Here is a 26,465-nt window from a genome sequence, read left to right as displayed (position 1 = left end):
TCCATAATATTTGTTCTTGCCCTTGCCCCTCGAGGTGGTAATTCCACGTCGTTGTCTTTACTCTCCCTTTCATTTCACAGTTGGTTGACGGTTGTATTGTGAGCTCTTCCGCTGAAATCTTACCCTCTCCCTGGTGCACTTATTCTTAACTCGACTCTTTCTTCTTCTATAGTTACTCCCTTAAGATGTATCATTCATTTCATCTTACCTCTTAATCTTTAAATAAGATTTTTATAACGCGCAGACGTCCCTCGTCGATTTATTAGACTTTACTATCCCTGGAGTATTGACACCTCTGGTAACTTGTAGACCCTTCGTAACTTTACACATAAAATGAAATTTTTGAAGGTGTAGTATTATCTTACTTCAATAGTCATACATCGCTCTGCTGTTACAGTCCATATTCTGAAATCTTCAACATCATGTATCACCTCTCGATTTCCTTTTTAAAAGATTTTAACTGTCACTTTGCTTTTAGCTCTTAGTCTCCATATTTAGAGTTGGTTATCAAGTAGCGCTGAAGTTTCCTCATATAATAACTTTACCCAGCTGCCCTGTACTCTGACTTTTATCAACTGGTATACCCCGAAGAGTTCTCGATTTGACATATAAATTCACTGTCATCTGTAACCCGCTTGTTCTGATCGTCGCGCTTAAACCATTTCCCTTAATCCCGCTTATAACACTTTAGGCGTATTATCACGTGTCATTTCTTTATCTTTAATTTAAACTCTTCTATTGCCTCTTTACCCAGACTTTGCTTTTAATTTTTCTGTCACACCTTTAGGTTGCAACATTCACAAGAATATGCGAAGGTGCTCAAATTAGCCTGAGAAATACCTTAGCGTCGTTTCCCTAGTCTTTATGCTTTACCTTGTATTCCTCTCTTGTACTTTTCAATCGGTATCGGGGCTTAACCATGGTCATGTCCTATTCGCCCTCAGTACTAGTGCTATCTCGGTAATTTAGTTCAGACCATCTTATGCCTTCCCTCAATGTATCCGAAATATCACAACCGCATTGTTATTTCTGAATCCTTACCCTTCTTATCAAGTACTTACTTGATCTCATCCTTAGTATACAAATATTCGTAGGTTGCATAACTATTAAAACATATCCAATCTTAGTCATAGCCTTTCCTTCTCCTGATTCATGCTGCCTTACCTATTCCATTCGTACAGCTCGTAGCCTATCTTGTCATACTCCTTTCCTTTGATTCATCCTTTGATTTTTCTCATATCGTATTATAAGAGATTCTCTATCCCTTATCCTTACTACTTATAGGTTGCAATATCATTGGCGAACAACTCTATTGCCAACATCTTAGCCTCTAACCCAGTATAGCGTAGCTATCCTTGATAATGTCTCTTAAGTGACTTGTTACCATTCTCTTGTTGTACTCTTTCTTTTTACCATTCACCCACTTTCTAATGTCATATTATACAAAATCTTTACAAATGATCCTTAGTCTTGTTTCAAATACCATCCTGACTGTTGTCCGTTTACCGATGGCCTTCAGATCTTACTAACTTGTTTTAGCAAGGGATCACACTTGAAGTTTAAGCATCCCTATCAAATATATTACAGCGTCAATCATTTCCGTCTTACACTTTGCACTTTTATCACCTGCTTCCCCTCTTTAGGGTGTACTTATACCATCATCTGTTTATATTCCGCTCTACGTCTCTATTTCTAATCTTCAAATTCATCTGATCTCCCCTCTGTTTTTTTCCATTCGCTTGCCACACTGTATCATATCCATATCTTTTCTTTATGATTTATGATTTTGATTATCCACGTACGAAACCTTAACAAAATCGCAACGCGACGAGAACCTTTCTACATATAGTATAAAATCTCGTCTGACCATCTGTACTCAAGTAATGCAACCCATGTAGCAACTTATCCAAGGCCGCATTCCACTTACTCCAATCAGTAATTAATTAGTACTTATAGTCATTCCAAACTCTCAATTAGGTAGCACCTATATCCTGATGATAAGTGTCCCAAGCTCTCTTGTAACAGTATCTTTATCCCAAAAGATACCATTTATTTCCCCTAATAAATTTACAATACATCATTTGTTCCTCGACCTACAGTCCCTATCCTTTAAGGATTTCACTGTTTCCGAGGTGGAGTCATATATACGCAGCACTCCTTTATGCCTTATGTCCTTTCACCCTTGTCGTGTAGCCAATGCTAACTTCTAACTTACTCAAAATCATATCAACTTCGTCTTACTAATGGTCTTATCTTACCACCTTGTCGTCATAGTGCACCTTTAAGTTCATAGCTATATGTATCCCTTTTGTTCTATACTCATACTCAATTAATCATGTATGTCTTAGGTGTTTCCTTTTGAATTCGCTTACCATTTCTCCAGTCTATGTCCATCTTTTATTCTGTACACGAGGAATCTCATGCTACCTCTGTAACCTTCGAAAAATACTACTTCTGCATAATCCCTTTCTCATTTTCAAAACGTATTCTGTTCATCCCTATTTGTTCTTATTATCCCAGTCATTTTCTGGCACTCATTCTTCTTCGTTGCTCATCTTTATACAGTTTGATCTTTCACAGTTCCGTCACTTATATTATTCGTGTTATCTCGCTCGCTTCCTTCTTATTTCCTTCTTTTAATTACCTCCTTCCTTTCTTGTGCTCGCTTTCATTTCTGTTATCGCATAATCCTTATTCTAAACTTTCCGTATAGAACATTATAAGTCTTTCTCATCCGTTATATACTTTGCCTTTCCATTTCACATTTGCCCTTCCACTTTAGTCGCATATATCGCGTCATCTCTTTTAGTCACTTCCTCACTAGGCTTTACTAATTTTCATAACAATCTCTATTGTATCAACATAATATCCTGTTCGTAATCAATCCTATGGTATAACACTTCTTAACCATGTTCACGATATTTACTATAATTTAATTACACTCTGTGGAGTAGGCGTACTTAACTTTTCACCCTTTGAGATCAATCTTATCCTTAATATCTCACAAGCTGTCTTATCAATACCTTCATATTTGTCATAACTCTTCCTCCTCCGTACCTTTATCTCAATCAAACTATTACTCCTTTTAATGTAAACTCGTCGTAATTTATCCCTACTTGTCAGTTCAATTGATACCTTAATATAACACCTTATTAAGACTTGCCAGCCTTTTCTAAATCATCTTTTAGTATCTCAAGCCCTTGCAAATTACCCTAGTATTTCTCTTTTTACCATATTGATACCGATCTCATAATTACTATTACCATCAATTCAACGGTTAACTTATTCCTCAAAGTCAGTCGTACTCGCAACTTAGTCAAATCTTATAATCACTATTGACACGAACTTTCAAGAATATTACGAACTTATATCTCATTCTCTTTTTATTTTTAAGAAAAATTTGGCAGAGTTTCCTCTGTATTTCTTACTATCCCAAAACCTGCACGCAGGACATACCAACAATGCCTCACAGAGCCAACACATATACATATATATCATATCATATCATATCATAGCTACACAGGGCTCCCCACATCAACAACAATATGAAAATGATGAACTTACCTCGTATTTCCAACTCAAACTATACTTGTTATACTTTCCTGTTTACTTTCCCTTTCAATCTTTAGCTGTAGGTTTCAATCATACATGCAATATTCACACTATATCTAACATATATTCCACTTACCGTTACTGATTCCTTTAAATTCTTCTGTGCGCACCTTATAACTGAACTTATCAACAACATATATACACTCAATCCATTTTCTTACTATACCAACAATGACTTACCTTGACGATGGCCAGTTTGTCATTCTGTATATACAAATTCTCATTATAAAACCTTGATATCCCACTTTTACCTGTATGCATAACGTCCTTCCATCCTAGATTTCAAAATTCCCATGGTGACGGGAACACCTTGGTCGTTGTCACTTATAAATACTTTGTTGTCGGCCCCTTTGATTTCCGCTCGCCACTATTAGGTAATAATCTATAGCAAATGCACGTACATAGGAAATTTCAAATAAGTCTCATATACCTGTAGTTGACCGGTCTCTAGTCCGATCTGGTGATCTGTAAGGTGAAGTGTGCTCCTCGTCATCATCAGCCAGCCATCTACTCGTCTGGCCTTCATCGTCTTCCTCATCTGAGTCCGAGGAATGTAGATAACCGGGAAACTCCTGGTTTACCGAGGACTAGGATAAGGGGCTGGAGTAATCTGTAACACTTACCGAGGTAGCCGGTCTAACGTGGTGCTCTGCCATAGGAGAAACTGGTACAGCCTCGGGGACCGCCTCCCTAGATATCAAAAACTCTGGAGGAATTGTCGCTGGGTTCTCCGATAGGCCAGTCTCGATAGAATAACTGAGGCTTCTCCTACTCGGTCCTGCAGCCTGGGGTCCTGCATTTACTCTAGGGGACTTCTTAGCACCCCCACTATATGAAGCCGACCTCTTCATCTCTCGCCAATCTGCACCTACCTACAGGAAAAGGGTCAGAAACAATCTTTCCTATATTCTGGCTCTATCGCACAGTCTAAGACAGAAGGAAAGATAACATCCTAAATGTCCTGTAGCTTCTTGTTTATAGATGTGGTGCACAACACACCGATAAACAAGACTCTACTAGACACGGTCTGTAGACACTCCGAGGATGAACAGCTCTGATACCACTTTTGTCACGACCCAGCCCCGTGGGCCATGACTAGTGCCCGAGCTAGACACTCATGTACGTACCCGTTAGACATAGTCAGACTGATGCTATAGATAATATGGTAATTGACAAAGACCCCAAGGTTCAAAACGCCACATATCATGATAATCTGTCTCTTGAGGAGTCATAACCAATCACAACGTAATAAAATACGCAAGCCGACAAGGCTGCCACTACATGTCAATATACTACGGAAGCCAACAAGGCTGCCACTACATATCGATATCATATGCATGCCGGCAAGGCTGCCACAACAAACAGAAATATCCACAACAAACCATACAGACACAGCTGATCACAATCTACATACAACCCACACACATTTCTACAGACCTCTAAGAGTATTAGTCGTGAAATATGATGGGACAGAGCCCCGCCGTACCCCTGGACAAACATATATACATATCAGAAGATCTGTACCAAAAGTCTAGGCTCCGGGACAATGGAGCTCTCCAAGACAGCTGACTGAAAAATCCTAAGAAAGGGGGTCAATACGAGATATGTACCTGCGGGTATGAAACGCAGCCCCCAGAAGAAAGGGGGTCAGTACGAGATATGTACTGAGTATATAAAGCCTGAAATGCATTAAGGAAGATCATAACTGAAGTAGAGATTCCAGAAGACAAGTATGATAATCAAGAAATCACTGTACCTGTGCCTTACGGAACAAAATCATGCATATCATTATCATATACCATACCCGGCCCATTATGGGACTCGTTGAATAAAGTCGTGTACACGTATACCATACCCGGCCCATCATGGGACTCGGTGCCATAATCATATCATCATATACATATACCGTACCCGACCCTCTAGTGAGGGACTCGGTGAACAATGCAGTGAAACTGTGCACGAATACATACCCAGCCCGGGACTCGGCGAAAGACATATTGAGACATGCACGAGCAGAGTAGTGAGCAACCATATACAGACTAAATCATCATCAGAGACTCAAACAGAATAAGTAGAATGAATTAACACTTGAGTATCAATGGCGACAGTCATATCAAGTATCAATCGAATGTCATTATGGATTATAGTAAAGGGAATTTCAGAAATCGTAGACATTTATCAAAACCATATGAATATCAAGAACATAATCATCCTAGTGTCTCTAAGAATATGAACTTCTTTGGGATGATATATACGTCGTCTGTTTGTTTCATAAAGATCATGCCAAAAAGAAAGAAGGGTTAGCTTTACATACCTGTTATAGGTTAACCTTAATCAAGTTCGCTTCGTCGCCCCCTTTAGCCTATCCGATATGACAGTAACGCTATCGTTAGTAAACTATACTTTCTAGCTTATAAATCTGCAACCAATTACTTATAGGAATCATTCTTCAAGTCATACTTTCTTGATTAGGATTTTTATTAGTTAAGAACTTAACGGAAATCGAGAAGCATTTCCCCTATATGACTCACCTAACCCGAACTTCCAATTAACCTCCTGTTATCACAGCAATACTAACAACGACTGTAATAGAAATGTTCATATAAATCCGTACAATCCAGCCCATAAACAACTCAAACAATCCAATAACCTTTCTTAATCCTTTTCCAATCCAAATCATTAACATTTAAGATCATACGCCAAACAGATCAACATACGCTTTATATACGATACGTTATACACTTCCTTCTTCCAAATTTAGGAGCCATGTCAATGACAACACGATAACAACATGAACAACAACATATGAACATCAACCACACTTTTAATCTTTTCAACTCAACAATTCCATATAACAACTACAATTCCTAATAACAACGAATTCATGTAATTTATTAATTCCAATTTCATCTAATCCAATTTTAATCCCTTCATTACAACACCATTAATACAATTACACCATAAAATGAGAAAATCTTACCTTAATTTAATCGGAGGAAATTCTACACTTATTTGCTCCAATTTCACTATTTCTTCTTCCGCAATTTAATACCCAACGTTGCTATCACCTCCTTGAACTTGCAAATCACCTTGGAACTTAATCAAACCAAGCAAAATTAATTTTTTTCTCATTAACAATGGCTAGCCGAGAGCTTGGCAGCCATGGCAATGTCCCTTTTTTTTTTCTTTCTAGCTTTCTAATTGCAAAATGAAAGTCAATTGCCTAATTAGTCATCAACTAAAGTATATATATGTGGTGCCTCCCACTTGGACACGTGTTTCCCCCTATGACTCACCAATTTTGGTTTCTTGATTTTTTTTTTAACTACGGGTGGAGCCCACTCCAAACATAATTAATCTTAATTTTTCACTAATCCCTACTTAATAATATAATTATGGTTAATTAGTCCCTAATTTCCAATAACATTTCTATACCAATCGAAATTTATAAACAAATCGTGCACTAATTAAAATTGAGAATTAAAAGTCCCTATTTCATATCCCAAAATAATCCCGTCCTTAACTTATGTCGATTAGCTTGCGAATAATTCGATGTACCAAAATACAAGATATAACAATAAACAAGTATGATTGACATTCTCTAAACTTATTTTCCAGCAGTGAGTGTAAATTTGATGGTAAGTATTGATGAGGCTAGGTTTGTGAAATTAAGTACTTGATTACCTTGGTTAATGATCTTGTGAGGGGATAGATGTGTTAAATTCTTTCAATTCTCGTGGGTAATTGTTAATAAAACCCAAATGGGTTGGAGGGCATTCCATACTTGAAAATTCAATATTTGAAGTTTTGGTCTGCCCACCAATAGCCTGACTCTTGCGGGAATTATGAAAAATTGGTAGAAAATGGGTGAAGTCTGAGTAACCTAATCCCCAAAAATAATGTGAAACTGAGATGTGCACCAAAATCTTGAAATAAAAAAAAATATCTGTATGTGATGCGAAACACCACTTTGCTTTACGGACCGTATTTCAGTTTACGGTCCGTATTTAAGTATGCCACGAATGGGCAGAATGTCATTCAAATAACTAAGCAATTTACAATCGAACTTTACGGACCGTATTTCATTTTACGGTCCATATTTAAGCCTGTCATGATGGGACAAAATGTTCTCCAAGAAAATTGCTCAGTTTACGATCGTACTTTACGGACCTTAAATCAGTTTACGGTCCGTCTTTTGTGTTTACGACCACAGACAAAACATATATTTTGTGCACAGTCAAGTTGTCTTATCTTTGGTTGGATGTTCCATGGTAACTATTATGCTGTGTCTTTTGCAGGAATGGGTCAGAAAAAGAATGCAAAGAAGGCGGGGGCCCAAAGCACGGGCAAAAGAAAGAAAGCGCGTTCGGATTCGAGGTTGATAGATGAACCTTACAATTCGGAAGGGGAAAAATCAGGATCCGAGTACGCCGAGGTTATGCCGCCACCAAAGGTTAGGGGGGCCCCCACGCAAGACACAGAGGCAATGCCATCACAGCCCTCACCTATGACCCCGTCCAAGTCTGCGTCGGAAGCCTCCCAATCTGAAGAGGGGGATTCTGACGTGAAAGCATCTAGCAGGGGGCAGCCACCCATACAGATCCGAAGAGTGACTCAGCAGGGCCTAGTGATGGTAATGATCCGGATGATGGTACGCCGCCTAAGGGTCGTAAACTGGCCGTAAGGACCAAACGGCTGGAGGAAGAAACGCTGCGGTTCTGGGTAAAAGGGTCAAAGAAATTGTATGACCAATGGATGGCCGGGATAGAAACTGGGGGACAGCGGCCACGGAAAATATTTGAAGAACGGAGACTGATTTGCGATGGTATCTCGGCTCATCCACAGCTGGATGATACCATCAAAGGGTACAAGCTGGATGTGTTCACTCATGAGCCGGGAGAGTATGCTCAGCATATTGTGCGGGAGTTTTATGCATCATATGGGGTCGTATTGATGTCGATGAAGAAGCCGAGTCATGCTGGGCATGAGATACCCATGCTCGAGAATGTGACAGTCCGAAACTCACTGGTTGACATTTCCTCAAAAGCTATCAACATAGTCCTGTTTGGTGATGATTTTGTGGCTCCTACTGATCTGAGCCTACTCCTAGACAAATGAGACAGGAAGGACAAGAAATCCGTGAGGGAATGGACTGCTGCAATTATCACCTCGGAGCCACATGAGCAAAAATGGACTAATGATGGGAAAATTTTAGTGGACATTGCTTCGGTACAGGATCACTCCAACCCAGGCAGATAATACCCTTTCCACTAGTCAGGCAGTCACTATTGCCTCTTTGATGTCAAGGTACCCGATGGATTTTGGGGATTTAATAGCTGAGGAGCTGCCTGTGCGGGCACACAAGCCCAACCAGAACATGGTATTTCCGTGTCTTATCACGGAATTGTGTCGACGGGCAAGGATATTTCAGCTTCCAGAGTGGGACGGTACCATCACAGCTGCTCATGTGGGGGATTGGAGGAAAAATAAGGTGAAAAGCAAAAAGGACCGAGAGGCAGATCAGTCTGGTGATGACGACGACACACAACTAGAGTTGAGTCCGAGCCGTGCTTATGGGACTGATCCAGTAGGGTCCAAGATTGGTGCTGCTACTACTGGGACTGAGGCTCCGACGACAGGTGATCCAGATATTGTCGATTCACAGGCTGCTGCAGCCACACTGGGTGTTTCTAAGGAAAGACCTCCACCACCACCTCCGGCCACACAGGGCCCTCCTTCGGGGTCTGCCACTGCCGCTGCGACTGCTGAGCCTGCTGATCTAGAGCTGGAGTTGCTGCGCTTCAACCATGCTAACTACAGCCATATTGCATTCAAATCAGTGAGGACTGAATGGTAGATAGAAAACATATTGCTATAATTTAAGCCGAAAGTGGTAAGAATAGTGCAGTAGTTGGTTACTGAGGCGACCACAGAAATCCGTGTGGAGTTTGAGAAAAAGCACGTAGTGTATCAGGCTAGACTAGACAGCTTTGAGGCGAAATTGTTGACTCGAGAGCAGACCACACCCGGTGGGGAGTCTAGTTCATTAAGGAGTGAGTTGGAGAAGCTGAAAAAGGAGCTTGAAGCACTCAAGGTGCAAGGGATGGTAGCCGCACCAGTGCCAGCACCACGTGCCATTTTTCCTACTACGTTTAAGGTGCTGGATCTGCTAGATTCTGAGGAGGAGGCGGAGGATGCCGAACCTTTTGGTCGCGATACGGGAAAGAGGGTCCGTGAGCCATCTGAGGACCCAGAGGAGTTGGACAGGAAATTGAAGAAGACAGAAAAGCAGGAAATGCAGCAGGCAATCCTTCAGTCAGCCGCCGGATGCAGCGGGCCAGTCATGAGCTTTGCACAGCACCAAGGTACCACTTCTTTTTCCTTGTTCTTATAAGTGAAGCACTGGGACAGTGCTTGATTCTTAAGTTGAGGGTGAGCTTATCTGAAAGTAGTGTAGTGTAAATATGTGTTTAGGAACCCCCTCGGCTTTTCTTTGACAGAGTTCTTTTCCTAAGGGGGGTTTATTTTGTTGAAACTGGCATGTTTAGGATGTTGCTTAGGTTGAGTAGAATAATTTTGACTTATTTGGTGTTACTTTGTAACTGATGGCATGTGTTGTGGTTTGTTGAAAATTTTGGACCCCTCAGAGTTTTGAAAAATGCATACTTAGAACAGTTATTGTTCTAAGAACAGTTTTGAAAAATGCATACTTAGAACAATTATTGTTTGACATAATTGATTCTTTATATGACATTGTGATTATTGGGGTATTGTGTGTGATGAATGAGTACTTAGGAGGTCACAAGTGTAAAAATGATTGTCCTTATGCCGATGTGTGTGTGAGTTCTTAGTTTAATTCTGTTTAAGCATGTATAATCTAGAACTTGCCTGGTTGGTCTTGTTTGAAATCCGAAAGTTAGTTTGGTTGTGATATGATCTTAGGCTTTCTTTCTGTAAATAAGTCACTTTGCCTAAATAAGCCTCACCAAAAGCTGCAAATATCACTAATTTCCCTTTTTGAGCCTTTTTGGCCTTTTTCTTGGCTAGCCGAATGAAACCTCACCCGTTGTGAAATTTATCCATCTTCGCACCCGTTTCCTCCTTGATGCTACTAGATAGATGAGGCAAAGCGCCTAAGTTGGGGGTGAATTAAATGTGAAGTAGATATTGAGAACAAATGTTGGGGGTGGTGGAGTTTGCTAGTAGAGAGTCGATGTGGTAGGTGCTTATAATATTAAAAAAATCAGAAAATTGAAACACAAAAAGAATTGCTAGTTGGATAGGAATAAAACCACATCGAGGTCGAAAACGTGAAAGAAAATAAAGGGATTGGAAAGAAAAGAGGCGAATTAAGGTAAAGAGATGTTGTAGTGTCAAGGAGGGTGAGTCACTAATACCCCAAAAAAAAGTATCCTACCCGTCCCTAAGCCTACATTACAAGCCGAAAAAAGTCCTAATGTGATCACAACCGAACGAGCCTAGGATGAGAACATAGAAAATAAGGGCAAGCCTATGGTATTTGCATGTGTAGATATGAATTCTTTGTGAGTGTGAGTGTTTTTTCTCTTCCCTTTCATATTTGTCCCATTCTTGTTGTATATATGTGTGTTGGGACATTCTTTGGTCTATGTGAGGGCATAAGGATGAGAATTGAGCAAAATAAAGTGACCGCCGAAAGTAGCGTTTGTGTGTATCATAATATGCTCGATAATGTAATGTCACGTATTGAAGCTTCATTGTTAGTCATAACGTTCTTGAGTTGTGTATATTGCTTTGAATTAAAAAATTGGGTTGGTCCTTGGAAGAAAAACATGTATGCCGGTGGTTCAGAGTCAAAACCAATATAGACACTGTTATTCTATGATATCTAGGTGTTAGATTGAGTCGTTGTTTTGTATGGCTTGCTTGAGGACAAGCAAAGACTTTAAGTTGGGGGTGTTGATGTGGCGTGATTTTACGCCACAAATCGATGTTTTTCTGCTATAATTTTTACTTGTTTTTAAGCAAGTCCATGTGATTTTACGTGATTCTTAGTGTTTTTCAGGTGATGGAACAGATTTGGCATGACAACAGTTGAAAGTGCAGAACTAGGTCGTAAACTCAGTTTACGATCCGTATTCTACAATACGGGTCGTATTCCATGGTTGTATTAAAGGATAACAGAACCAGAAAGGGAGGTTGAGAAGATGGTGATTTACGAGCTTAGTTTACAGACCATATTTCAGTTTACAGTCCGTATTCCAACACGTAATTAACCATTCGAGCAATTGGTAGAAAGTCTGAGTATTGGAAGTTGAAAGACGACCAGGCAGTTTACAGGCCGTAAGCCACTTTACGGTCCCTATTTCAAAAGATGGAATTTCCTCACAATTGAAGGACGACTGGTTCGTAAACTGATTTACGGTCCGTATTTCAATTTACGGACCGTATTTCGTAACGACGGGACCAAAGTGCAAATCTGTAACTTTTATGTTTTCAAAACCTATAAATAGTCATTGTAAGGTTTTTAATAGACATCAGTTATTATATTTTTGTCTCTTGACTTAGAACATTAAATACTCTCCAGTTTTTGAAGATTCAAACATTAATTCAAGTATTATCAATTCACCTTTTCTTCCAAAGTAAGCAATTATGAATTCTTCAATTTCTTATTTCTTGTTCTTTGTCATGAGTAGCTAAATTCCCTTACTAGGGTTGTGAACCCAATGATGGGTGTTTTGTGATTGGGTTTGTGATTGATATACAAATAATGGATTATTAGAGTTTAGTTATTCTTCATTCTTCATTCATAATTAATGGTTGCAAACATTGATTAAAGCCATAAACCTTGATTTATTTGGGAAAATAATTAGGGTTGGTAAGAATAACTAATAAGAACTCAAAGCTTTAAACTTTGTTTAATAAATAACTTAGGAATAAGCAGAATTTACTTGGCATGATTAATCGTTCTTCATAGTTACTTTCTTTTTGGGAAAATCATAGAAAGATATAATGTTTATTTATTGGGAAATAGTAGAGAATCACATAGAGATTAAGTGCATTCATATAATGATTCGTTACAAGTATATCAAGGTCAATACCCATGATCATACACTCTATCTAACGGGGACACAACCTTAGTTTCTTTTACCATAAATTACCACCAAAGTAATAAATAGCAATTAGTTATAGAAAACCCAACTTTTACCAAAATCATCGGATTAAGACATTAGACCTAGAACTTAGCATCCTACGACTTTAGTAACCTTTTCACACCATATTCCTTGTGGGATTCGACCCCAACCATGTTGGGTTACTATATTTGACAACGTCCACGTTATACCATTAATAGGTGTAATTTGAGCGTATCATGTACCACTCAAAAGCTTGTGGAAGCAACCTTGAGAATTTAAGACACCTACAAACAACTTCTTTTTATGAAGAGTAGGTTTACAGTTTAAGAACAAAAGAATAAAGACTCAACAACCTAAGGACCTAATCCATCTTCAGTTCTGCACCTGGTCCTTCGGGTTGCTGTGGCTCTTTTCTTGAGGAACATCTTGAAAGGTGGAGACTTGCACTTTGGATGGACCAATTTTTGCATTGTGCAAGAATGAGTCTTCTCTAGGAAGATAATGCCTTTATATACGCGGAGAGATAGAGAGAGTAGAGATGACAATTCATGAAACCTTGACCGTTAAACAATCAGCCTTATTGAGGTACTACTGTACAGCTGTATTGTACTTTTCAACTGCTCACTTTACAGGTGTGGATTTTGACTTTTAACTTCAGTGACCAGACCCTTAATCTGGAGGAACCTAGTTCCTCATTATTTTTTTGAACAAGTTGTAAGTACCAGATACACTGTCAGTAGCTCTACGACTGTATTGTTGGCTGAGCAAGCTGGAGACCTGATCCCATCTGGTCCGTTTGGATCAACATAATTGGTCTATCATATATGAGCAGATCCTACAGGCATCCCATCCTTCAAGAAGCATGTTAGAAAAGCAGCATATGAGATATTATAAGGTTAATCAAGTTCATATTGGTGAACCTAATTGTATATGGTTTCCTAGGGTTTGTCGTGTCATCAAAGCATATCATTTCTTCTCAATTTCCCCCCTTTTGATTATGATAAAGCGACATCCTTCTTATTTCCTCTAAAGACCAGATCCCTTTCCTAGGTACCTCATTTGTTCCCCTTGAGACTCAGACCTCGAGATACATAGTAGTATTCTGTTTCTTTGAGTAAGGTTTTTCAAATCATCAAAACATGTCAGGACATAAATTTCCCCCTTTTCGATGATGATAAATTCATAGAGAAAGTTGCTCCTGAGAACCAGATTCCCAGCTGTTACCCTTGCGGATCAGTCCTTCACTTGCCCAGCTTGCAGTCCTCTTTCCCTTTTTCACGGTTCCCTTTATCTTTCGTACATGTCTCTCTCACATATATCAATTATATTCTTGAGACTGTGAGATGTATGGAGAGGCCATATTGAGGATCGGGTTTCTCACTCTCTCTAGTTTCACCATATTTGACAATCATCAAATGATATAGTCATTTTCCCTTTTTTTTATGATGACAAACTTAGAGACGCCATTTATATACTGCTCTCCCTCATCATTCTTCCTCCCTTTCCCACCCTTTTTTTTATCCACTTTTTGGCATTATTGAAAAAAGTAATAAAAGTAGCATAAGCCAAAAAGAACTTTAGTATCATTAACTCATGGCCATTAGGGAAACACAACATAAGCGAGAATAGTAACAACAAGTATTAAGATCATTTCACAAATTAGAGAAATTGCCCAGATTAGATTAACCATATAAAAAACATAGTACTCTTAGTTAGTACAAAATATGATGCATAAATTGTCATGAGTGTCATAGTCATTAAGCAATGGAATACAAAGGGTCAGATATTCAGGGAGACTAGGAAGGGCTCAAGAACTAAGGATTAGTGGGTCTAGACAAAAACTTTCTGTCTTTAGCTAAGAGTCAACTTCCTTTGCAGAACCACTGTGACCTGGTCCCTTTGGCTTCTTGTGCATTTTCATTTCTCCATGATTACCGCATCATCCTCAATGTAATTTCATACACAACAGGAAACCAAATGTGCATAACGGGCTGGTGGATTCATGGAGACCGAACGTGTGCACCTTACATATGTAGCATAGCCAGTTTGTAGCTGCGCCGGATCCATTCACATCAACTAGTACATAGTAATGAGTTAGATAGCTAGTACCTCGGATTTTAGCATGACTATACCAGTAAAAATTAGGCTCAATAAGGTGGCGCATATTGGTATCTATCATAGTATCTGGCAAGGTGTTTCCATCTTTGTCTATCAAGTAACGATCATCGTGATTCGTAGGGAGTAGATGTGCATGATGTCTCTTTTGCACTACCACAAGGATTACTCGTTACAGATACCTTTCTTCTAATGGATTGCATGCCTTGCGGATTGCATCTTTTTCTTTTCTAATAGGTTTCTTCCCCTTCATCCGTTTCGTTATCAGATCCTTCTGAGTTTCTTCATTGCTTTCTTTTGCCTTCAAGGCCTCTTCAAACCCCTTAGAAATTTCAGTTCCACTTTCCATGATATTAGATCTTTTTTACTCCCCTTCGTTTACAATCATTGAGGAGAAGGTTTACACAGGGCTCATTGAGTCCTTTATCTATTCTAGAATGATCGATGGAAGTAAGACTTACCAGACTAAAACTATATTTGCGATCTGGTAGTGATATGGTGGGGTTTAGATTCTGCAAGTGAGACAGGACAATTAAGATTTCAAATATGGTAATTTATTTGGAAAGATCTGAAGAATGAACAGTTTTCTTTTGAGGTACGAAGAGGTTCAGGATGGATAGGCATTTAAAGGGCTTAAATTGGAATAGGAAGCGAAAGAGTATTAATGACATGGCATTCTAGATCGTTCTAGACATATTAAGCACTGAAGATTCTCTTTTCTCTAGGCTTGGTGAACTAGCAATGATTAATATCCTCTCTAGGTGTTAAACTTTTAGAAAGAACCTGCTCTCATACTAATTGTTGCAGGTTATGCACCCACCAAATAATATATGAGGGACTTGGTTGTGTACTAGGTCCCTTATGGAATGCCGTACGAAAATCAACACAAGATTTTTATGTGAAAAACTCCTTACTCAAGGGTTTAAAAACCACGACCTACTCCAGTAGGATTTCAACTCTACTAATTGAGCGACTCAGTTTACAACTCTATCGTAAGCTAAGAATAACTCCCATAATCCCTCACCCTTACAATTACACTTATGTAACCCTCACCCTTCACTGCCCCTAGCCAAGCACATTAATACACCTAGACTTACCCCAGCCTAGTGTACCACTCAAAGGCACCCTTTGAGAATTAACCACAGTGACTAACTCTAGCCACACACTAATACAACGAAGCTAACTCTAGCCCAGTGTACAATTCAAGAGCTTGTGGAAGAAACCATGAGAATTTAAGACACCGACAAATAGCTTCTTTTTATGAAGAGTAGGTTTAAAATTTAAGCACAAAAGAACAAATACACAACAACCTAAGGGCCTTAATCATCTTTAGTTCTGGACCTGGTCCTTCGGGTTGCTATTGCTCTATTCTTGAGGAACACCTTAAAAGGTGGAGACTTGCACTTTGGATGGAGTAATTTTTGGATTATGCAAGAATGAGTCTTCTCCTGGAAGATGATGTCTTTATATGCATGGAGAGAGAGAGAGAGAGAGAGAGAGAGAGAGAGAGAGATGACCACTCATGAAATTTGGACCGTTAATCAATCGGGCTTGCTGAGATACTACTGTACAGCTGCATTGTACATTTCAGCAGATCACTTTACAGCTGTGGATTTGGACTTTTAGCTTCAGTGACCAGACCCTTTACCTGGAGGAACTTGGTTCCTTATTTCTTCTTTGAACAAGTGGTAAGTACTGGATACACTGTTAATAGCTCTACAGCTGTGTTGTTGGCTGAGCAGGCTTGAGACCTAATCCTATCTGGTCCATCTAGATCAACATATTAGGTCTCTCATTTATGAGAAAATCCTACAGGCATCTAATCCTTCAAGGAGCATGTTAGAAAAGCAGCATATGAGATATCATAAGGTTAATCAAGTACAGACTGGTGAACCTGGTTCCTTAGGGTTTGTCATGTCATCAAAACATATCATTTCTTATCAGTATCGGTAAGATAGGTTGGGAAGTCGGAGATGGAAAAGGATGAGGAGGTCTTTTTGCCTCAGGAGGTGTTTCGTTCGCCGCACGAGCCATTTCAGCTCTTGCGACTTTCTCTTGAAGGTCAACAACTTTCTCGAGTAGCATACTTATCACATCTTCGAAATGCAAGTGTTCTTGTGGGTTTAGGGGTATTTAATCCCTGATGAAGAGTTCATTTCTGTTGCATTCATCTTCTGAAGCACTAGTCATTGTTTTTTTGCCTTTGTCTTGCTCGGAAAGGGACGCTATTACGTCTTTTGATCTAGTGAAGTAGGTAAGTGTCAAATGATAAGGATCAACCTCTTTTGTATATTACACATAATAAACAACACAAGATATTGCACGTATTTTGCAAATAAGCACAAAAATACATGTATTTTATTCAAATGTTTTATCGATCCTCTATTCCGAGGTTTTGGTATTTTGGCTCTTTTGAGTCATTTGTGGATTTTAGTTTGGATGTTTTATGGTGATTGGCTTTATGAGGTCTTCTTTATGCTATCTTATGCCTAAAATGGGGAAAATATATATTTTATATAATATAGGGACTGAGTCTTACGTAGACTGCCTACGTATCCCTTCATGGGAAATCAGGCCCTTCGGTAGTTTCGTTCACGTAGAAAATATTCCCTAACTTTGCTCTACCCAAAGGCCTTCCCAGACTAGGGCTGATATGGTCTTTCTATGTATCCCTCCTTGAGACATCAGGTCATACATAGTTTCTTTTATATATAAATAGAATGGACAACATTTGATTTGCAAAAGGAATACCTAGATCTACCCAAAAGATGACCTCCCATTGAGATCAAAGGGGGTTGTTTATCCTTACAACCATGCAGTTGGTCGTAGGCCTTACTTCTTAGTAACGGGGAGGGAGGACTATTCAAATCTCCCCAGTGTGGACCAAATGTTCCAACTCAAACTTGAAGGCTTCACATTCTTCAATGTTGTACCCTGGTGCCACAAAATGAAACAGGAAAATCCTACTTTGGCTTGGCCCGCTACGGAGGATTTCCAAGAGGCCTTATCACGCCTAAAATTTGGAGAGGTGTGCCCGCCACCCGGTACGATACTCAACCCAAGTGAACCACTCTGTAATCTTGACTCTGGAGGGGTAACCCTCAGCTTAGGCCTACCTGCAAAAAGACAATACTAACAAGGTTGCCAAAAGCAACTACATCCAACAGTACCAAAATGAACATATACAAGGTCTGACAAGGCCTCTAAACTAGCATACTGTACTGACAAGACGAGTCTACAATCCTCTACAGAAATGTGACTATAACATGGTCGGGACATGGCCTCGGCCTACTGATACACTCAAATTACACCAATTAAATAATGTAAAGTGGATGATGTCAAATATAATAACCCAACTAGGTTGGGGTCGAATCCCACCCGAAATATGGTGTGACAAGGTTACTAAAGTCGTATAGTACTTTCTTGCGGTCTAGCTTTGTATTCGGTTGAATTTATAGAAGATTGGTTGCTTATGACCAACTGCTAACTAATTGCTTTGGATTGTAATATATGGTAAAAGAAACTAAAGTTGTATCCCCCGTTAGATAAAGTATATGCTATGGTGATTGATCATGATATACTTTTAATGAATTGTTATAAGAATGCACTTAACCTCTAATTGAATTCCTAATGTTTCCCAACAAGTAATACACAAAATCGACTCAACCAAACTTAGACACAATAGAATAACAATGTCTACAATGGTTTTGACTTCGAACTATCGGCATGCAAGTTTTCCACGGATAACCACCTTATTTTCACAATCAATGAGACAAAATCGAGAATGCTAAGATTAACAATGACGCTTCAATCTGTGAAACCACATGTCACGACCCAACCCCGTAGGCCGTGACTAGTGCCCGAGCTGGACACTCGTATACACCTGTTACTATAATCGTTCACAACTAGCATAATAAAGAACTTATATATATATACAAAGGCAGGACGGCGTCCCAAAACTGTCACATATATATATATCATAGCAACCTGTCTCCTGAGGAGTTACAACTTTCAACAGATAATATCGCACATAAGCTGGCCAAACACGAGCCAACAAGGCTACCATAACACACGGCTTCCAAAACACATATGTATATATATATATCTACGCAAGCCAACAAGGCTGCCACTACGAATGGGTACACCCCAAAACATAAGGCATATCCACACAACTAAACAACAACTATATACAGACCCACACATATGTCTACAGACCTTTAAGAGTAACAACAATATCATATGACGGGACAGGGCCCCGTCGTACCCTTGGGTAGACATATATATACAACAGGAGAATCTGTACCACAAAGCTAGGCTCCGGAACAAGGGAGCACTCCAAGATAGCTGAATATATATCCTAAGCTGGCGGATCACCAAAACGAGCGTCTGTACCTACGGGCATGAAACACAGCCCCCCGGAGAAAGAGGGGTCAGTACGGAATATGTACTGAGCATGTAAAGCATGAAATATAGTGAACAGGGTCATACTGAGATAAGGAGTGCAGAAAACTAGTACAATAACCAGAAAAACCACAAGGCTTACCTTTGAACATAAACCATACGTGTCAATATCATATCCAACCAGTCATGGGACTTAGTGACATAATTAGATAATCATCCTGTACATATGCATATAATACGTGTCCCGGCCCTCTAGTGAGGGACTCGATAAATAAAATCGTCATATACATGCACATATAACGTGTCCCGGCCCTCTAGTGAGGGACTCGGTGAATAAAGTCATCATATGCCATCCTGGCCGCCATCCCCATATCATCATATCATCATGTCATCATATCATCATATGCGTATACATATAACGTGTCCCGGCCCTCTAGTGAGGGACTCGGTGAATAATGCAGTGGATCTGTGCCCGAGAACATGTCCTGGCCCGGGACTCAGTTAAAGATGTAACAGTATGCACGAGCAGAGTAATAAGTAATCATATACACATAAATCATCTTTTGAGACTCAATAGATAAGTAGACTAGTCAACGCTCGAGTATCAAGATAATAGTCACACTCAGTACTCTTTGAAAATCATTACGAACTATGTCAAATAACGTCTCAGGAATCATAGACATGTATCAAGTCAATCCGAGGCAACTTATAAAAGTTATGGTCATTAGGCAATATGGAGTTTTTCAGGAATAGGAACTTTCATGAATCATTTACTATCCGATCATATAGAAAGCTCGAGGGCAGTAATTCGACTATTTTAAGAACTCTAACATCAAGAAGCGGATAAGAATAATGATACATGATCGGAAATTATGAGTAGAATTACCCCGAATCTCATATCGTTTCATACTTACATATAGGACATGCCAAAAGAAAGAAAGGATAGGCTTTACATACCTGTTGATGACTAATCGCAAAACCGTTCGTCTCGCCGCTCTTTTAGCCTATTTAATATAAGAGTAATGTTATCGTTAGTAACTATATTTTCTAGTTCACAAATCTATAGTCCATTGTTTATAGGACCTATATTTCAGCTTATATATTCTCGTTTAGGGTTTTCTATTATCTAAAAATTTAGCGAAAATCCGGCAGCACTTCCCCTATATATTCGACTATCCAAATTTCCAATTGCTCTCCTGTTGACATAGAAATACCAGCAATGGATATAAACATGCAAAATTCTCCCAACTCAGCCCATAACAATTCTAACAATCCAACAATTCTTCTGAAACCTTTTCAACCCACAATTTTGTATAACAACGATTTCATGTATTTTCTTATTTCCAATTTCGTCCAATCAAATTTTAATAATTCCATTACAATACTATTAACACAATTACACCATAAAATAAGAAAATCTTACAACAATTTTCTCGGAGGAATTTCTACTTTTAATTGCTCCAATTTCGCAATTTCTCCTTCCTCGATTGAATATCCAATGTTGCTATCAACTCCTTGAACTTGAAAATCACCTTGGAACTAATCTAAGCAAGCAAAAACCACTTTTTGTTTTATATATATTGGACTGCCATGGCCGAAAGCAGCCATGGCCGAACCCTTTTTTTTTTCTCTACTTAGGCTTTGCCTTTTCTTAATTTGCCTAATTGAAAATGAAATGCATCCAAAGTGAGGAAATTTAAGAAATGGAATGAACTATGTTGCTATACGTTTTCAGTTTCCTTATGATACTTTTGTTTCACAAAAATGAGATCTTGATGTATATTTTGCTTATGGACCGAGGGACCCACTATATATAAATCTCTTCCATAAAGTCACTTTCCATTGCAAGTTGCCAACACACAACTAATATTACATAGTCACCGTAGCTTTTCTTTTAGATTGTCACGTGTAAGTCCACCATGGTGAATCATCATCTTAAAAAATTTAATTCTTTTTTTTTATATATTTACAGGTGGGGCCTACAAAACATAATTAAATTAATTAATTTTAATTAATCCCTAATTCCTACTTAATAATCTAATCATAATTAATTAGTCCCTAATCTCCAATAATATTTCTATACAAAACAAAATATATAAGCAATTTGTGTACTAATTAAAATTAAAAATTCCTATTTCATGCCCGAGAATAATTCCGCCTTTAACTTGAGTCGATTCGTTCGTGGATAATTCGACGTATAAATGTACGGGGTATAAGACCACATTACCAAAACTATTAATTGACCCTCAAACGACACTGGCGGATAGTTGTTTCACATTCACATGTTATTCCTTATGACCTCACATAGACTAAAGAATTTCTCACACATATATATACAACGAACGGAGACAAACACTAAAGAGAAGAGAAAACACACACACTCACAAAGACGTTCATACACTACAAATGCAAATACCATATGGTTGCCCTTATTTTCAATAGCTTTAATCTTCAGATAATTCAGTTGTGATCACGCTAGGACTTGTTCTCGGCTTGTAATGTAGGCTTGGGGGACGGGTAGGATAGTTATTGAGGTATTAATGACTTACCCTCCTTGAACACTACACTTTTCTTCACTTTATTGGCCTTTTCTTTTTTTACCTCTTTTCACTTTTCAACCTCAATGTGGTTTCCACCTAATGTAACTTGGCTTTCTTTTTGTTCCACGATTTTCTGATTTTTTTTATATTGATTTGCTCTTTTTTTTTTATACATATTTACAGCAACCATATCAAACATCGATTCTCAACTAGATACTCACGCCACCCCCAACTTAGGCTTTTACCCTCTACTTTACACTTGTATCACCTCGAACTTAGGCATTTAGCCTCTTTTCTCTAACAGTGTCAAGGAGGGAGCGGGTGTAAAGATAGAATCAGTTCAAAACGGGTACAAATTTTTTAACGGCTAGTCAAGGAAAAAGTCAAAGGCTCAAAAAGCGAAAAACTAGGGATTATTTACATACTGGGTAAGGCTTATAAGGCAAATTGACTAATTTATACACAGAAATCCTAAGATCATTTCAACAACCAAACTATCCTAAGCACTTAAGCATGAAAAATCGAGCAAGTTCTAGATTGCAAATACAGAGTATGAACAATACTAACAACTCACACACACAATGGCATAAGGAACTTTCGTTAATGCAAATACAACTCTTGCGATCATTCATCATCCATAATACCCTAATAATTATGTTGTCAGAAAAAAAGCCAACCACATCAATACTAACAATTCCTCACTATGCATCAGTCAAATTATTTAAGGGGTTCATCATTTCAACAAAATATACAAACATGACATAAGTTCAAAACCACTACCATATAAGTCATAACTACTATATTCTACCTAAATAACCTAAACATGCCAGTTTTAATAGAAATAAACCCCTAGGGAAAAGAATTCTAGCAACGAAAAGCCGAGGGTGTCCTAAACGCATATACATATACACAAACCCCACCCTAACTAAAATAATTGTGCACTATCCCCAGTGCATCAATGTCAGCATAAGCAAAGGGTAAGTGGTACCGGGGGCACTAGGCATTGTGCGCATCTCAGGCTGCTGCTACTTACATAGACAGAGCTACAACATAACCATCAGTAGTAACAGTCTCCCCAGCAGCTGGAACATCTGCCGGTGTGCTACTAGTCGAAGCACCAACAGGATTAGGGTAATTCTCCTTCTGAGATTTCTACACAGTAATCTATAACCGTTCCTCCTCCTGGCGACGCAATCTCTAAGACACCTCTACTGGGTCCTCAAGGTATAGGTCCACAACATTTCATTTCCTCTTGCCCTTCAGGACCATGGACTCATCCTACACCTCATCATCATCAAATAAATTTTTGACCCGAATCAGTGCGTCCAAGTCAACATCCATCACTGGAGTGGGCTCTTACAACACCACCTGCTCTTGTGCATTTAACGCCTCAAGTTCCCCTCGCAGCTTGGCCAGCTCTACCCGTAATGACACAAATACGGGAGCTTCCCTATCCGCTTCAACCAATATCATCTCAAAAACATCAAGTAGAGTGCGGAGGACAATATGAGACTGCTCAGTATTAACCAGGATCGATTCAGTGGCAAGCTTGATCTATTTCTCCATGTAAGGTCTGAATTATGCCATAATAATACCAACCTGCTTGTCAGCCTTTCTAGCTTTGATGGCGACTACCCTAAAATTTTCTCTGGTTAATACCATGGGATCAGTCCCTCTCTGTACTACCAGTGGAGGTCTAACTGCAATAGTGTAACCCACTGAAGAAACATGTGCGGATGTGGTTGGTGGTGCTCTAGCTGCAGCAGTAGTTGCAGTGGTAACAGTTGGAGTAGAGACAGATACCAAGGCAGGGATAGTATAATTAGCAGAAGTGGATACCTAAGCGGTGTTAGTAGCTATCGACATAAAAATGGTAGGTCCCTCAGTGGCATCTCCCGTGGCCCTAAGACACGACTATGGCTGAGTCTCGTCATAATTTGCAGGCGGCTCTAGATCTTTAGCCACATCATTCATACTTTTTCTCCAATCAACAAATTGGGTGGCCTTAACATAATGATGCCTGTCGGGAATTCCCGTCACATGGGCTTTTCGACACACCTCTGTAATGAGGCATGGAAAAAATGAGAGGTTAGTGGCTGCAGTGTTCTCATTCTATTTTCCAACGTAATCAGCACCCCACATTGATTGTGTACTGAGACATCATTGCTGAAACTATCACAATCGGGGCACTCGTGAGGGTGTTGTCATTTTGCGTTAGATGCGCCCTACAACGGATCCAACTCTACCAAAACTTGGCTTGTAATGTGAGAGAATTTTTGAAAATTTCCTGATTCGGCTGCATTGCCCAAGATGGAGTACCACATGCTATTACAGCATCCGCACACTATAGTACCAATCTCTTACCCTTACTCTCTTATTTGTCGATTCTGCCTCATTGTCCGACTCCACAAAGTCATTACCAAAATCGACCCTGGTAATGGCCCTGATGGAAATGTCGAACTTGGCATCACGGACCAAGACAGTGTCAAGGAGTGGCAATGTGTGTATGGGCACGCTAGAGCATTTTATCAAATGTAATGAGGCCCCATAATTGGCATAGAATTCTTGCACAGGCACTGTAAGCCAATATACCACGAGTGCCTCAGCAGTGTCGGGAAAGGATTCTAAGCCATCGAAGGTCAATCACCTCTCTTCCCAGATGCTTTTTTCTAGGCTGCCCCCTTTATCTGTTGGAGCGATACCCTGCTCATATTGTTCTTGGGCTGTCACGACCCAAACTTATGAGCCATGACGGGTGTCTGACCTCTAGCGACCAAACACCGCTAAACACTTATCTGAAACATACTGAACATCAAAGCCCATAAATGGCATAAACTGATCTCATGAGAGAGAAACATTAGAACTCTGTACAATCGGCGTATATATACACGACATGCGGAAGAACAGTGCAAGCCAGCTTTGCTGCTACATATACTGTACACAAAAGAATAGAAGACAACAAGGCTACATCATCTGACTACTACATACAACTGTCTACAGACCTCTACAGGAATAAAAACTGTAGAAAGGACGGGATAAGGCCCCGTCATACCCATATGCATACACATCCAAAAAGAGGCATACCAAAACTGACTGTAGCTTCGGATCGAATGGAGCGTACTGACCACTATTGAATCTAGAGGTCCTACCGAGCTGGACCACCTGTCTGTCTTCCTTTACCTGCGGGCATGAACGCAGCTCCCCTATTACACCTCGGAAAATATTTCGTTGATGCACAAGTGAATAGAATAGTGAAGAGTACGAGTATACGATATTTCGATAAGTGAGAAATGACATTCGATGACCCTAGATGAGATTTCAAAGATGTTAGAGATAGGGGAAAAAAGTTGGCCAAGAGAAGGCCAGGCATACTATAGGTATTGGAAAGGAATTACGAGTAACGAATTAACGAGGACTTAATGATGTCTTGGAGAAGAGTGATAACTTCCCTTAGATTGGTATTGAGGTGTTGACAAGTGTTAAGAAGGTACCATAAGGATTGGAGATCAAACGAGTCGACGAAAACGAGTTTCGGAATACTTGGGATTATACGGCCAAACATACTGGCCGTAAAAAATATACGGTCCATATGTTAGGACCGCGTAATCAGCCCGGGATGGCACATTTCTCTGGACCAAATATACGGCCAAACATACGGCCCGTATAAAATGTACGGACCGTATGTTGGTCCGTATACCCGGTCGGGAACTGAATGGTTCATTAAATAGAGGATTCAAGTCTTATTTCATTTCACTTCCATATCACACCCTTTCTCTCTAAAACATCTCTCTACATTTATTCCACAAGAATTCAAGAGGTATTAGTGATCAACAACATAAATTAAGTGCATCAAGTGTAAGAAAACCCATTAAAGATCTTTCAAGTCAAGAAATCTCATTGGAGATGAACTAGGGTTTTTGCTCAAGTGGAGTATTACCAACCAAGGATTGTTCCTACAACATCTAAGGTAATATTTATGGTATTTCTATGTTGGTTAAGGTATTTGAGGGATGAAATACTTGGATTGTAGAAGGATATAGAAAAATGGGTCACGAAGGTGGAATAGTGCCATTTTGAGTAATAGTTTGAATTGAGTCATGATTCTTGATGTGTTGTGATATAAATATGTTACCAATGATGTTGAGGACATGGAATAGGAAATGTATGTGACTGAACGTATTCGTGTGTTATGACCATGGATATGGGTGAAAGGAAGCGAAGTGAGAAATATAGATAATGTGGATGAATAGAAACTATTGTTATGATATTGTGAATGTATTATTGACGTTTGGGAGTTGATATATGATATGGAGGAATGTCGTATAAATAAAGGAGATGCTGCCCGATTTTCTCTAGTTTTAGTCATGTATGCTAGCTATCGATTCTAATGATAGTATGACTTTAATGAAGGTAGAAACGTGAGCTTCGGAGGAGAACGTGCAAGTGGTAAATTGTTGAACGGAAAGGTATGTAAGGCTAACCCTTCTTTCATAAGGCATCGTTCTTTGGCCAAGCATCTAAATCTCCTGTAAGATTATGATATCCTTCAAATGATTATATCTTTCGAGCTATTGAGCTCACGATCCTCGATATGTATTACGATTGTACTAAGTTCCTCATATGACGAGTAACCCCTATAAGGATAGATGTAATGAACAACAATGATAGTGATAACGATAATGAT

The 26,465-nt window shown here is 39.3% G+C and overlaps 1 long non-coding RNA gene across 1 annotated transcript; it reads right to left on the bottom strand.

The window, feature by feature from the left end:
• Positions 1–18,832: 18,832 nt before the first annotated feature.
• Positions 18,833–20,976, bottom strand: LOC132633888 (uncharacterized). Its single transcript, XR_009579913.1, has 3 exons — positions 20,665–20,976; positions 20,199–20,245; positions 18,833–19,232 (listed from the first exon to the last, which is right to left on the bottom strand). It is a non-coding gene; the product is annotated as an uncharacterized LOC132633888 (long non-coding RNA).
• Between the last annotated feature and the right edge of the window lie 5,489 nt (positions 20,977–26,465).

The sequence above is a fragment of the Lycium barbarum genome, chromosome 3, assembly GCF_019175385.1.
Source record: "Lycium barbarum isolate Lr01 chromosome 3, ASM1917538v2, whole genome shotgun sequence".
Taxonomy (NCBI): domain Eukaryota; kingdom Viridiplantae; phylum Streptophyta; class Magnoliopsida; order Solanales; family Solanaceae; genus Lycium; species Lycium barbarum.
Note: the sequence above shows the minus strand (reverse complement) of the source record. Positions and strands in the feature narration are given on the sequence as shown.